This window comes from Phaseolus vulgaris, chromosome 5, assembly GCF_000499845.2.
Source record: "Phaseolus vulgaris cultivar G19833 chromosome 5, P. vulgaris v2.0, whole genome shotgun sequence".
Lineage (NCBI taxonomy): Eukaryota > Viridiplantae > Streptophyta > Magnoliopsida > Fabales > Fabaceae > Phaseolus > Phaseolus vulgaris.
The window spans coordinates 605760-621600 of record NC_023755.2 but is presented as its reverse complement, the minus strand read 5'-3'; the positions used below and the strand labels follow the sequence as shown (position 1 = coordinate 621600).

At 25.8% G+C, this 15841-nt stretch overlaps 1 non-coding gene across 1 annotated transcript; it reads left to right on the top strand.

The window, feature by feature from the left end:
• Window positions 1–3548: 3548 nt before the first annotated feature.
• Window positions 3549–3620, top strand: TRNAD-GUC (transfer RNA aspartic acid (anticodon GUC)). The gene has a single exon. It is a non-coding gene; the product is annotated as a tRNA-Asp (tRNA).
• The last annotated feature ends 12221 nt before the right edge of the window (window positions 3621–15841 follow it).

The window sequence follows — 15841 nt, the reverse complement described above, 5'->3', positions numbered from 1 at the left end:
TGGATTAAAATTTTAGATTATGATTAAAAGTATATTAACTAATGTTTCATCATTAGTCTTATCAATCCTCTACTTAAGCATAATAAATTTAATCATGTTTATCAACACTTGACCAAGTGTTTAGATTTTCCTTGTTGTACAAACTGACTGGTACAAAATCAATATCTAGTAATTGCATTAACAAATAAATAAAATCATTTATTATGAGAAGCTCATCAAATGATCTTATGTAAGAACGTTTGCACCGATTTTATTAGTGTTGTATCCGTTAATTCATACATTCAATACTCAAAAATTGATGTTATTTGGCAATCAAATTTATGGACATCATAAATTCATGTCTTCCTAAACCTCACGACTTGTCGATTTTGTATTTAGTTTTGAGATATTTAAAATAATATTTGTATGAGTTAAGATATGCATTAAAAGAATGCATAATGGGGACACCCTCTTATATGAATGAGATTTGGTTAATTTTATAATGATGATTAGTGTTTTTTTAACCAACAAAATGGTCCTACATGGTCGACATTATTTCAAAGTATAGCTTTCAGACACGGTGTTGAGATGTGGTGGTGACTGCAGCCATGTGCACACACACCCTTTGATTACTGCAACTTGGACTCATCTAGAAGCGTCTGCTACGTTCCATTCTTTTCTTTATTCTTTTTTTTTTCTTCATCATGTTCTAATTCTTAGACCTCACGTGCTAAATCTCCATTTCTTTTATAAATGTTGGTTTCATTGATATTAATTAGTTATATATCTAGTGTGATTTTGTCTTCTTTAATTATTGAAAAGATTCGTTTACGGTTAAGCCAAGTTTAAGAAAATGACATGTTTCCTTCGTTTTCTTAAAACGTGTTTATGGAAAAACTCTCAAGAGAATTAATATTCTTTGTTCTCATTGTTTTTAAGTTGAATAAGGTTAATTGTGGTTGTCTACTGAATGCGACTGGTTATTTGGTTGTTATTCTTTAAATTATTATTAGAGTAAAAAATAGTTTAAAGATAATAAAACATGGTTAAAAGATTATTGGGTCCGTCCTAATCTTCGCTGAGCATAAAGTCCCATAAAAAATATAGATAGAGGTAGACCATATGATAAAAGGTAATAACTCGTTTGGCTTTGAACCTCTCATAACATATTGTCACTTACAACTAACTTAAGTGTTCGAGTATCTTTGCAAGTATTCCACCATTTGAATCCAACGAATAAACTAAGGAAGGAGATTACAGAGAGAAGATACTTGTTAGGGAATATTCGGTCTCGCACATTGTAAGAAGAGTGGTATAACACATTATTTAGCAGTAAAACAATATTAAGATGTGACAAATGATTTACCTTAAAACAAAATTAGACGGTTTGGTTGTGTAATTATTAAGGTATTTGAATTAGAGATTAAAAAGTTTTTCATGTATTCATATAAGTTAACTGATATGTAAAACTTCTATGTTTTATTTGGTTTAGATTTGTAATGTTTTTATATGTATGAGTTTTGACCCAGTCTCTCACATTTATTTTTATTTTTACTTTTGTTTAATAAAATTTTTATATAATAACAAATAATAGGTTTAATATCAAATGCCAGTTTAACCAAAATGTCAATTTACATAATAATATATCTAAACATCAAGTTTCATTAAAAAAATAAATAAAGAGTACATAATAAACAAATGAATTTGCAATATAAGACATGATGATGATGCATTAGAATGTGAGGAAAATAAATATCTAGTCAACAGTTAAAGTAGATAATTGAAAATAAAATTAGTTATAAAAGCTAGACCATATATTTTATTTTATTTTTTAGAATGAATAATATTCATTGTAATTAGTCTAGGAATGGAATGATTTAATAGAGGAATTGTAAGATTATAAGTTATTGGTATTTGAGGGTTGATTAGACGCAACATAAGTTAGAAAAATATCAACTTCAAAGAAAAAATAAAACAAAAAATGAATCTTATATCTAATTGAATGATGCAATGAAAAGCAGATAAAATGATGGTGTGAAACGTTCAAGTTCACACTTCTTTGGTATAAATGGGATGTGAAATGTCCAATTAACCAACTGTCCCCTTAAAGTATGGACACTCTCCTTTTTCTTTTCCTTTCTATCAATAACTTCCACCACAACATGCATACATACCCCACCAAAGGCCAATCATTTAAAAACACTAATTACTATTTATTCATCAAATTTATATATATATATATATATATATATATATATATATATATATATTTTCCCGTATGTCAATATAGTTACACATCGTTCAGGAATCGAGGTCAATGACAGTTTTATACTCCCTCCTCCTTCACATTTCGAGACGCCTTTTCAGGACAAAATCGTGACAGAGCATCAATTTCCAAAGCGGACAATACCTCGGATGCGGTGATTGACCCTAGCAATGTTGTCAAACGGACTTGAGGTCGGAACAATATATAAACAAAATGCATAAAATGGGTTTTTTTAAAGAATATGAGAAAACTTTTTCCACTAAATTTTTGTCATGATTTTCTCTATTTTTTACTACAAGAAAATTATTAAATAAAAACTAATTTTATATATAACAAACATCTGATCTATATTAAAATTATGAAATGAAACTTCCTAAATAATTAATATAATATATTTGTTTGACTATAAACAAATAAAAAAAATAATTTAATAAAAGCATAAACTTTTATACTTATCATTATAAGGTATTTCCTCAGTGTTTATTTGGGAAAAAAAATCAAAATTCTTTAGCTAGTCCTACAACAATGTATACTTAATACAAAAAAAATTCAAATTCTTTAGTTAATTTAAAACGAATTTATACTTAATACATTTGAAGAGAACAAAACACAAAAAGTTTTAACACATCTCACTTTCACAAATTTTTAAATAAAAAAAATCATTAAAAACAGAAACTTTTACACGTAATACTATAAAAAAAACTTTATGCATGTGGCTTGAAAAGAGAAGATTTAAACTATTTACCAAACACAAATTAGAATAATTTATTTATTTATTCATATATTAATAGTAGTTTATAAATAATTAATATCCCGTATTAGAAAAACTAGTTAAAATAGATTAGTGTTAATGCAATAAATATAAAAATAATCATATTTTTTATTTTGATTATTATGTTTATTTATATAATTTTGATAAATACTTTTACTTTTCGGCAACGATTAAAGTAGGTATCATGTATATCTTGATCATATTCATTTTGTATGGAATTTCATATCGGATATTTTTGTCTTATTTTTCTATGACACTATCAAATTTATATTTAAATTATATAATGACATTCGCTGTAGCAACGTTACATTTTTTAAATATTTAATTCTTTTAATTATTCTGTCACATTTAACATTGGTTAAGTCGATTTTATTAAAAATTTAAAGAATGTTGATCTAAAAATACAAATTTTAATACTAAATTATAATATTAAATTTTTACTTAAACAAGTATGAAAGCATAGTATATTAGTTCTAAAACTTAATGAACGTATATTACATATAGAAATATTCAGAGTTTATAATCAAATAAGTCGTTGTAGTATAGTGGTAAGTATTCCCGCCTGTCACGCGGGTGACCCGGGTTCGATCCCCGGCAACGGCGTTTTTCTTTTTTGACCTAAAAATCGTTTTTTATTTTTCAGTTTTTGACCTAAATAAGATTTTATAAAACTCTTTCATGAAGGTTATATGTATGGTGTTTTTCCAATGAGAATCTTTTTGTTGTTAACTGCATCTTCATATCAAAGCTTACATAAAAATAAATATACAATAAAAATAAAATATACAAAATTAAAGTCTCAATGAGTAACTCAATTAAAACTAATATGATAAAATTAAAATCAGTAAAATAAATATCATAAGTTTCCTAAAATAAGCATATAAATTAAACTGGCTTTAATATTTACAAACTGTTTAGATACAATTTTTTAAAAATATACATAACCAATATGTTAAGTTAATTAAATATATTAATTATTAGAAGAAAATAATAAATAAATTATTAACGTGTATATATTATATTAGTATTTTTCCTTCTTAAATTATATTTTTAATTAAATATTTTAAAGAGTAAGAAAATACAATATTGCAATATTTCTTCTATAAATTTGTTTAGATTTTTTGAAATATTACAACTGAGATTTGAACTTTTGCACCAACTTTAGATCTTTAGAGAGAATTCGAAGAAGAGTTATGGGAAAGATTGAGACAAAAACTATTGGAATTATAATCACAGTCGTGATTCTATTGAGTTTTACACAAGTCCAATCAAATAACAAAATTGATGCTGGATTTTTTTGCAAGCTGAAGTGTTTTTTCAAATGTAATGAAGAAGCACAGTCTAAACCAAATTGTATATCAGATTGTCAATCACACTGTAGTGAATTACTCTCCAATAGTGTTTATAATTGTGTTACTAGTTGTCGCTTAATGGAATTCATTGCCATCAACGTCGGTATGTACTCTCAAAACATTTACTTATTTTGATTTCATTAATTATTTTTTCCATGATTTTGATAACTGACTTTGTTTTGTTTTTATTTTGGCCATTGACTTTACTTGCTTTTCAGGTTCTCGTGATGTTATGAACGTGATGAATACTTGCATGCAAGAGTGTGGAAAAAAGTTATAATTTGTAATCAGAATTTTTGAGTGAAAAATTCTTACAGAAATATTATTCTACTCAATTATGAGAAATAAATCTTAATCAATGAATATTATTTGTTATATATTTCCAAAAAAAAAATCCTAACTACTTCCCTCCGTAATTTTATCTTCCTTTTTAATGTTGTAAGTTGTGTATTAATAAATGAATATTTTTAAAAACAGTATCATCAAATTCTATTAAGAAAGACAATTAGAAAGCATTCTTAAAAGAAAGAAATATGTAACCTGTGTCAGACACATAATAAGAAGTTAATATATATTTGGATGTATAAAATTAGGATATGTTTAAAAATATTTCATTAATTTATACTTTTCAAATACACAAAAAATAAAGTTAAATAAATGAATAAATACTTTCGTGTATTGTCTAAATTGGTGAATTAAATCGTTGATGAAAATAATTTTTTTTCGATACAATTAATGATTGAATAATTGTTGGTGAACTTTTTATTAGTTTAGTTGAACAATTTGATCAACAGTGAGTTACAAGACTGTTCGAATAGAATTTTAGTTATGGTAAGTTGACTTTTGCACATTTTTCTTTTAGTCAATATTGAACTTGTTAGGTTTGTCTTTGATATAGGTTTTAATATGTGGTTAAAAGTAATTATTTTATGTATTTATGTGATTTGTAGATAATGGTGGTTTGTTTGCTTTCTAAGCTTTGTTGTTATTAAATGGTTTGATTTTGTACAATTTAAGATATGAAATATGAAGTTGTAATCAAGACATAGTATTTTCAGAAAAGAAAAATCCATTTTGAGATTTTTATGATGTACATTGGTAGTGATTCATCTAGATTGAGGTATCCTCACTCTACTAATATAATGGCATCACATAAATGAAGTTGTTCAAGTGGGGAGAGTCAAAAGAGATTCATATGACTTTGTCTGCAATTTAAAAAATAATTTAGTGTGACAGGTCATATGAATTAACCTTGTCATTTGAGGTGATTCAATATTGAGATTATTATGCACATGACTATGTGAATTCACATTGAGGTGGTTTGACATGTGCAAATATCTGAGTCAGATGGTTTTTTGTTATTATTTTATGCTTTTAGTAGAGATTATATCTCGTGAGTAAAAGTTGTTAAACGAGAAAGTTATAAAAGGGTTTGAGACCCAAGGTAAAGGAACGCTATTTCTTAATTCTAGACCGAAATTGAATACTTATCTATTTTCATAAGCTTTCACTCATTTGATCGTCAGAGTGTGCAGGTAGAGCCTTCCACTCAAGTCAACTGGCGAAAACAATATCATAATCCTACCCTTAATATTAATAAAATTATATCCCTTAGTTATGGAATTTTTAATCAAAAAAAATTATATAATTAAAGTTCCAACAAATACTCAATTAAAACTAATATGATAGCATTAAAATCATTAAAATAGATATAAGAAGTTTAGTAAAATATATATTTAAATTAAATTGCCTTTAATATTTATAACTTTTTTTTCTACTAACTTTAAAAAATATACATAGCCAAATTTTACATTCATTACATATATTAATTATTAGAAGACAATAATAAATAATTTATTAATATGTGTATATTATATTAATACTTTTCCTTATTAAAATATATTTGACTAACAAAATGTATTAGAGTAAGAAAAATGATATTACAATATTTTTTTATAAATTTATGTTTAGATTTTTTTCAAGTACCACAAAGTGAGATTTGATCTTTTGCACAAGTTTTAGATCCTTAGAGGGAATTTGAAGAAGAGTTATGGAAAATACTGAGATAAAAGTTATTGGAGTTATAATCACGGTCATGATTCTATTGAGTTTTACACAAGCTTAATCAGCTAACAAAATTGATGTTGGAGTTGGATGCAAAGTGAAGTGTTTCCTCAAATGTAATGAAGAAACATTTCCTAAACAAAACTGTATATCAGATTGTGAATCACATTGTAGTGAATTACTCTCTAATACGGTTTATAATTGTATTACTAGTTGTCGATTAATGAAGTTCATTGCCAGCTATATCAGTATGTACTATCAATATATTTACTTATTTTCAAGATTTTATAATTTTTCTCTATATTTGATTTCATTAATTATTTTTTTTTCATGATTTTGGTAATGGACTGCTTTGTTGTGATTTTGACCATTGACTTTACTCGTTTCCTAGGGGCTCGTGATCTTATGAACAATGTGATGAATACTTGCATGCAAGAATGTGGAAAAAAGTTATAATCTGTAACAAGAATTTTTGAGTGAGAATTTCTTTGAAGAAATTCTATTCCTACACAATTATGAGAAATAAATATTAATCAATAAATAGTATTTGTTGTTTATTTAAAAAAAATGAACTACATCCCTCCATATTTTTATCTTCCTTTATATGGTTACAAATTGTGTATTAATAATAAATTAATTTTTATTAAGAAAGATAATTAGAAAATATTCTTAGATGTAAATTTGGTGAGACGGATAATAAGAAGTTAATATATATTTGAATGTATAAAATTAGGATAAGTTTAAAAATATTTAATTAATTTAGACTTTTCAAATACAAAAAAAATAAAGTTAAATAAATGAATAAATACTTCCGTGTATTGTCTAAATTGGTGTATTAAATGTTGATGAATAAAATTTGTGTCGATACAATTAATTATTGAATAAGTGTTAGTGAATTTTTTTATTAGTTTAGTTGAACAATTTTTTATTAATTTGTGTCTAAATTAGTTTCCATTGTTGTTAAATAGTTTCTAAATTGGTATCTAATTACCAACCAAGGTTTTTGTTATCAAATTTAGAAATTAAATAATTGGTAGTTAAAACATTGGTTTCTAAAATGGTCTCTAATTTAGTTACTATTGCAACTAATTATTTTGGTTAATAAAAATTGGTTTCTATTTCATGATTTTCTTGTAGTGAGATACCAATAATTTTTTTTAGTCTTTAAAATAATATTTAATTTAATCAATATAGTAACTAATTATTTTTTGTTTATAAAATTATTTTATATTTAATAATTTTCTAGCAGTGAATAGTCCTCTTCTTATATTTCAATTATTAAATATTGAATAAATATAATTTGTATATAATTTTATTAAAATAAATATTAAAGTGAGAATGAGAATGCATATAATTTTTTTAAAAACTATTTAGTATTCTCTTGTTTACAAATTAAAAATAATGAGTGTGACATGAAAGGTGATGGTGATTTGAAGAAATTGAAGAACCAAGAAAAAGATGACATTCCTCAATAATAGAAGTAATGTGGCTACAAACAAATATGATTTTCAATTTAATGTTGAACTGTTGTTTATAACCTTCCCCATATAAAAATGGAAGAAACTTGTGATTTAATAGCAATCGTTATTGAACAATACAACAATTCTTATCAATGAATATGACACTTATTATCAATATTCAAAGTTTTTTAGGGAATTTTTTAGATAGATTGATGTGACTTTATCTAGTTTTTTTTTTCCAAAGTTTTGATAAATTTAATTAGTTAAATTTAAATTATTAATTTATTAAAATTCAGTAATATCTGCATTATCACACTAGTTCAATTTATTAACATAATATCCATTTTAATAATATATCTAGTTTTTTAAGTTAAAAAAACATAGACAAATAAGAATGGGAGATATCCAAAACACTAAATCAAGTATATTTTATAATAAAAATTTATTAATAATTATTCTCGAATATCTATAATAATAAGAAATTTGTACTAATAATATATAATTATTTATAATATTGTTTTCAGAATATAAGACATTGTCTTTATTAGAACTATCTAGAGTATAACTCAGATTTTAAAATATAATTTCTAGAAGATTTATTTATTATTTTATTGTTATTATTATTTTTTTCTCCAAATCTAGAGGTTTATGTAATTGTTTTGGATCATCCACTTGAGACCCATTGGAGCAATTACTTTCTGCACCCGATAAAATTGCAACCTGCACTTGATTTTTATGTAAAATGATAAAAATAATCTTAAATAAAAGGGTGCAGATAAAAATACTTCTTGAATCATTTTTCTATAACATGTTTTTACATTTGGATTTTCAGAATCATTTTCTGAATTTCATAATTTTTTTCCAAAATACGTTTCTAGATTTTCTTTTCAAATTTTTATTTCATAACATCTTTTTTATATTTTGGAATGATTTTTTTAAAAAAGATTTTAATTTTCATGTTCTTGCGAAAAGGGTCGAGGACTCTGGTCAAGTTGATAACACAAACTTCACAAGTTGATCTTTCAGATTGGACTTTCAGGTTTGGGCTCTCTAAGTTGGACTTTCGGCTTCTCCTTTCATAGTGATGCTCTCTAGGTTGGGCATTCGGCTTCTCCTCTCACAATTGGGTGCGTGTACCTGTAAGGCGCTCCGATGCCAAAATCAGAAATAATTTATATATTCCTCAGATGAAATTCATTCTATTTACCTTTTAGACTGATGTCCTATTTATAGTATCTCCTTATTAGGCTTATAACTTATTTGAACCTTTCTTTTTGCACCACCTATTTATTTTATCATTTATATATATTTCTTTCAATTACACCTCTGGATCTTAGAGTACATTTCAGATTCTATTTCATAGTTTTGTATTTCCAAACAATAATCTATTATGAATTTTCTTTACCGAGATATATTTTTTAAATTCTAAAATTTCAATTACAGAATGAAAGATAATTTTAGAAATTTCAAAAAATATATCGAGTGCAGGTCAGAATTGGTAAGGTGCAAACCAAATTTGCCCTCCTTTCTTAAACTTCCACTTATAGGCCCAATAGGCCCATTCAAAAGATGCATGAGACTCTTGTGGAAGAAACTTCTCAATATCCAATATTCTTCATTCATCATATGCTTTCAACTAATCAACTACAAACTAAAATTATGGTATATATGTTATGTAAGTTTTACATATTACTAGTGAAAATAAGGATTAATTTTTTGTTTGATCCCTGTAATTAATTTATTATATACACATTAATTTTATAAGTCTTTGTTATCAAAATAAAAATAAAAAACATGTAGAATAAGAATATTCAAATTATATGTGTAAGGATTAAAATAAATTATTTTTATAACAAATAAAAAGTAACTACAAGAATTTAGATGAATAAATAAAAATTTAAAGAATTTTAATCTAAAAATACAATTTTTAATGCTAACTTATAGTATTATATTTTTCTTTAAACAAGTGTGAAAGCATAGTATATTAGTTCTAAAACTTAATGAAATAATAAATAACTAAGTCCTTATAGTATAGTGGTAAGTATTTCCGCCTTTAATTATACTACATGAAGGTTATATGTATGGTGTTTTGCCAATAAGAGTCTTTCCTTTTGTTGTTAACTGCATCTTCATATCAAAGCTTACACAAAAATAAATATACAATAAAAATAAAATATACAAAATTAAAGTCTCAATGAGTAACTCAATTAAAACAAATATGATAAAATTAAAATCAGTAAAACTAATATAATAAGTTCCCTAAAATATATATATATATATATAAATTAAACTGGCTTTAATATTTACAAACTGTTTAGATACATTTTTTTAAAATATACATAACCAAAATGTTAAGTTCATTACATATATTAATTATTAGAATAAAATAATAAATAAATTATTAGAGGGTATATATTATATTAGTATTTTTCCTTCTTAAATTATATTTTGAACTAAATATTTTAAAGAGTAAGAAAATACAATATTACAATATTTTTTCTATAAATTTGTTTAGATTTTTTGAAATATCACAAGTGAGATTTGAACTTTTGCACAAACTTTAGATCTTTAGAGAGAATTCGAAGAAGAGTTATGGGAAAGATTGAGACAAAAACTATTGGAATTATAATCACACTCGTGATTCTATTGAGTTTTACACAAGTCCAATCAACTAACAAAATTGATGTTGGATTTTTTTGCAAACTAAAGTGTTTTTTCAAATGTAATGAAGAAGCACAGTCTAAACCAAATTGTATATCAGATTGTCAATCACACTGTAGTGAATTACTCTCCAATAGTGTTTATAATTGTGTTACTAGTTGTCGCTTAATGATGTTCATTGCCATCAACATCGGTATGTACTCTCAAAACATTTACTTATTTTGATTTCATTAATTATTTTTTCCATGATTTTGATAATTGACTTTGTTTTGTTTTTATTTTGGTCATTGACTTTACCTGCTTTTCAGGTTCTCGTGATGTTATGAACGTGATGAATACTTGCATGCAAGAGTGTGGAAAAAAGTTATAATTTGTAAGAAGAATTTTTGACAGAAATATTATTCTACTCAATTATGAGAAATAAATCTTAATCAATGAATATTATTTGTTATTTATTTCCAAAAGCAAAAGTCCTAACTACTTCCCTCCATAATTTTATCTTCCTTTTTTATTGTTGCAAGTTATGTATTAATACATGAATATTTTTAAAAAAATTATCATCAAATTCTATTAAGGAAGATAATTAGAAAGCATTCTTAAAAGAAAGTAATATGTAACTTGTGTGAGACGGATAATAAGAAGTTAATATATATTTGGATGTATAAAATTAGGATAAGTTTAAAAATATTTAATTAATTTATACTTTTCAAATACACAAAAAAATAAATTTAAATAAATGAATAAATACTTCGTGTATTGTATAAATTGGTGAATTAAATCGTTGATGAAAATATTATTTTTTTCGATACAATTAATGATTGAATAATTGTTGGTGAATTTTTTATTAGTTTAGTTGAAGAATTCGATCAACAGTGAGTTACAAGACTGTTCGAATAAAATTGTAGTTATCGTAAGTTGACTTTTGCACATTTTTCTTTTAGTCAGTTTTGAACATTTTAGGTTTGTCTTTGGTATAGGTTTTAATATGTGGTTAAAAGTAATTATTTTATGTATTTATTTGATTTGTAGATAATGTTGGTTTGGTTGTTTTCTAAGCTTTGTTGTGATTAAATGGTTTGATTTTGTACAATTTAAGATATGAAATATAAAGTTGTAATCAAGACATAGTATTTTTAGAAAAGAAAAATCCATTTTGAGATTGTTAGGATGTACATTGATAGTGATTCCTTTAGGTAGAGGCATCCGGACTCTACTGATATAATGACATCACACAAATGAAGTTGTTCAAGTGGGGACAATCAAAAGAGGTTCATATGACTTTGTCTGCAATTTAAACAATATTTTAGTTTGACATGTCATATGAATTAACCTTCTCATCTGAGGTGATTCAATATTGAGATTTTTATGCACATGACTATGTGAATTCACATTGAGGTGGTTTGACATTTGCAAATATACGAGTCAGATGGTTTTTTGTTATTATTTTATGCTTTCAGTAGAGATGATATCTCGTGAGTGAAAGTTGTTAAACGAGTAAGCTATAAAAGAGGTTTGAGACCCCAGGTAAAGGTACGCTATTTCTGAATTTTAGACCGAAACTGAATATTTATCTATTTCCGTAAGCTTTCAGTAACTTATCATCGGAGTGTGATCAACAGGTAGAATCTACCACTCAAGTCAACCGGCGAAAACAATATCATAATCCTACCCTTAATCTTAATACAATTATATCCCTTTGTTATGGAATTTTCAATAAAAAAAAAATTATATAATTAAAGTTCCAATAAATACTCAATTAAAATTAATATGATAGCATTAAAATCATTAAAATAGATATAAGAAGTTTATTAAAATATATATTTAAATTAAATGGCCTTTAATATTTATAACTTGTTTTTCTACAAACTTACATTCATTACATATATTAATTATTAGGAGACAATAATAAATAATTTATTAATGTGTGTATATTATATTAATACTTTTCCTTATTTAAATATATTTGATTAACAAAATATATTAGAGTAAGAAAAATGATATTACAATATTTTTCTATAAATTTATATTTAGATTTTTTTGAAGTACCACAAAGTGAGATTTGATCTTTTGCAGAAGTTCTAGATTCTTAGAGAGAATTTGAAGAAGAGTTATGGGAAATACTGAGATAAAAGTTATTGGACTTATAATCACGGTCATGATTTTATTGAGTTTTACACAAGCTCAATCAAATAACAAAATTGATGCTGGAGTTGGATGCAAAGTGAAGTGTTTTCTCAAATGTAATGAAGAAACATTTCCTAAACCAAACTGTATATCAGATTGTGAATCACATTGTAGTGAATTACTCTCTAATACAGTTTATAATTGTATTACTAGTTGTCGATTAATGAAGTCCATTGCCATCAATATCGGTATGTACTCTCAATATATTTACTTATTACTTATTTTCAAGGTTTTATAATTTTTATTTATATTTGATTTCATTTTTTTCATGATTTTGGTAGTTGAGTGTTTTGTTGTGATTTTGACCATTGACTTTACTTGTTTCTCAGGGGCTCATGATCTTATGAACAACGTGATGAATACTTGCATGCAAGAGTGTGGAAAAAAGTTATAATTTGTAACAAGAATTTTTGAGTGAAAAATTCTTAGAAGAAATTTTATTCCTACACAATTATGAGAAATAAATATTAATCAATAAATAGTATTTGTTGTTTATTTTTTTAAAAAAATATTAACTACATCCCTCCATATTATTATCTTCCTTTATATTGTTATAAATTGTGTATTAATAAATTAATTTTTATTAAGGAAGATACTTGGAAAATATTCTTATATGTAAATTTTGTGAGACCGATAATAAGACATTAATATACATTAATATACATCTGAATATATAAAATTAGAATAAATTTAAAAATATTTAATTAATCTATACTTTTCAAATACACAAAAATTAAAGTTAAATAAATGAATAGATACTTCAGTGTATTGTTTATGTTGGTGAATTAAATGTTGATGAAAATAAATTTTTGTCAATATAATTAACGATTGAATAATTGTTGGTGAATTTTTTATTAGTTTAGTTGAACAATTTGATCAACAGAGTTATAGAACAAATTCAGAATTTATCAATCATGATTAGTCGAGGGTTGGCATAGTTACTTAGATCTTAAGAACAAAGATTATAGTAGTGTTGAAAAGTCAATAAGAAGTGTGTTTCAATCTAAACACCTAATATAATCTCAAATCTCAAGTATGAATCAATCAATAAATATTTTTAAGTCTTATAATGTTGGTACATTTGGAAGAGGCGAAGGAAGGGAAAAAACCATGTGGAAAAAGAAAAGGTTAGGAGGGAATAATGAGAGATCTGAGTGAAATTTCTATGAATAAACCATCTAGATTTTCTTTTCTAATTTTTATTTCATAACATATTTTTTATATTTCGGAATTATTTTTTTAAAAAAGATTTTAATTTTCATGTTCTTGCAAAAGGTGCAAAAGGGGTCGAGGACTCTCTTCAAGCTGATGACACAAACTTCACGGGTTGATCTTTTGGATTGGGCTTTTGGGTTTGAGCTCTCTAAGTTGGGCTTTCGGCTTCTCATTTCACAGTGATGCTCTCCAGGTTGGGCTTTCAGCTTCTCCTCTCACAGTGATGCTCTCCAAGTTGGGCTTTCGGCTTCTCCTCTCACAATTGGGTATGTGTACCTGTAAGGCGCTCCGATACCAAAATAAAAAAAGTTTATATATTCATCAGATGAAATTCACTTTATTTACCTTTTAGACTGATGTCCTATTTATAGTATTTCCTTATTGGACTTATAACTTATTTGGGCCTTTCTTTTGGCACCACCTATTATTTTAAACACAATCATTAATTTGGACTTTATCAAATTGGGCCTTGCTACAGTAATTATTTATTTATTTATCTTATCATATATATATATATATATATATATATATATATATATATATATATATATTTCGGTATAACCTCACAGTACATTTCATATTCTAGTTCAGTGTTATATATTTCCAAACAATAATCTATTACGAATTTGCTTTACCGAGATATATTTTTTAAATTCTAAATTTTCAATTACAGAATGAAAGACAATTTTAGAAATTTCAAAAAAATGATCGAGTGTAGGTCAGAATTGGTAAGGTGCAAAACAAATTGGCCCTCCATTCCTAAACGACAATTTCTTCCTGCACCCAATCAATTGTGATTGGCACCCAACGAACTTTCTAAAACTCTATTGTACCTTTGTCATCTTTATTTTAAAAAAGCGTGTAGGGTGTGGTACAGAAAAACATGGTTTGAGTTGGTGATGATTTGAGCTGCAGAGAAGCCATCCGCAGCACACCACTACGTGACGCATCAAAAGATCCGCAAGTCAAAAATCAATTCCGCCTAAAACAATCTGCAACGCATACGCATGTTAAAACTCATCTTGTCTTCTCTGGTGCCTTCCTTCACTGTCGTTGTCCTCACAGATGATGCCTCACGCAGTGCTCCTGGGTTGGTCTTCGTTGTTGGGTGCGAGGATGCGAGTTAGGTGCGACAATGGGGAACGAAAATCTTCGATGTGTGATTGGATACGAGAATAGGGGAACGTTGGGTGCAGAATGAGAGAACGATGGGTGCAGAATGGGAGAAACCATTGGATGTGTGATTGGGCGCAGAAATCACTTAACTCTAATTTAATTTTCATTAAGGACAATTCAGTATTTTCACAAACGCAATTGGGTACAGGTCTAATTTGATTGGGTGCAGGAGAATCACCCTTCCTAAACTTGCACTTGTAGGCCCAATAGGCTCATTCAAAAGTTGCATGAAACTCTTGTGGAAGAAACTTTCCAATATCCAATATTCTTCATTCATCATATGCTTCCAACTAATCAACTACAAATTAATTATGGTATATATGTTATGTAATTTCTACATATTTTCATCACTTAACTAGTGAAAATAAGGATTAATTGCTTGTCTGATCCCTGTAATTAATTTATTATATACATATTCATTTTATAAGTCTCTGTTATTAAAATAAATAAAAAAAACATGTAGAATAAGGATATTAAAATTATATGCGTAAGGACTAAAATAAATTAATTTTATAACAACTAAAAAGTAACTACAAGAATTTAGATGAATAATTAAAAATTTAAAGAATGTTGATCTGAAAATACAAATTTTAGTACTAACTTATAATATTATATTTTTCCTTAAACAAGTATGAAAGCATAGTATATTAGTTCTAAAACTTAATGAACGTGTATTTAGATATTAAAATATTTAGAGTTCATAAACAAACAG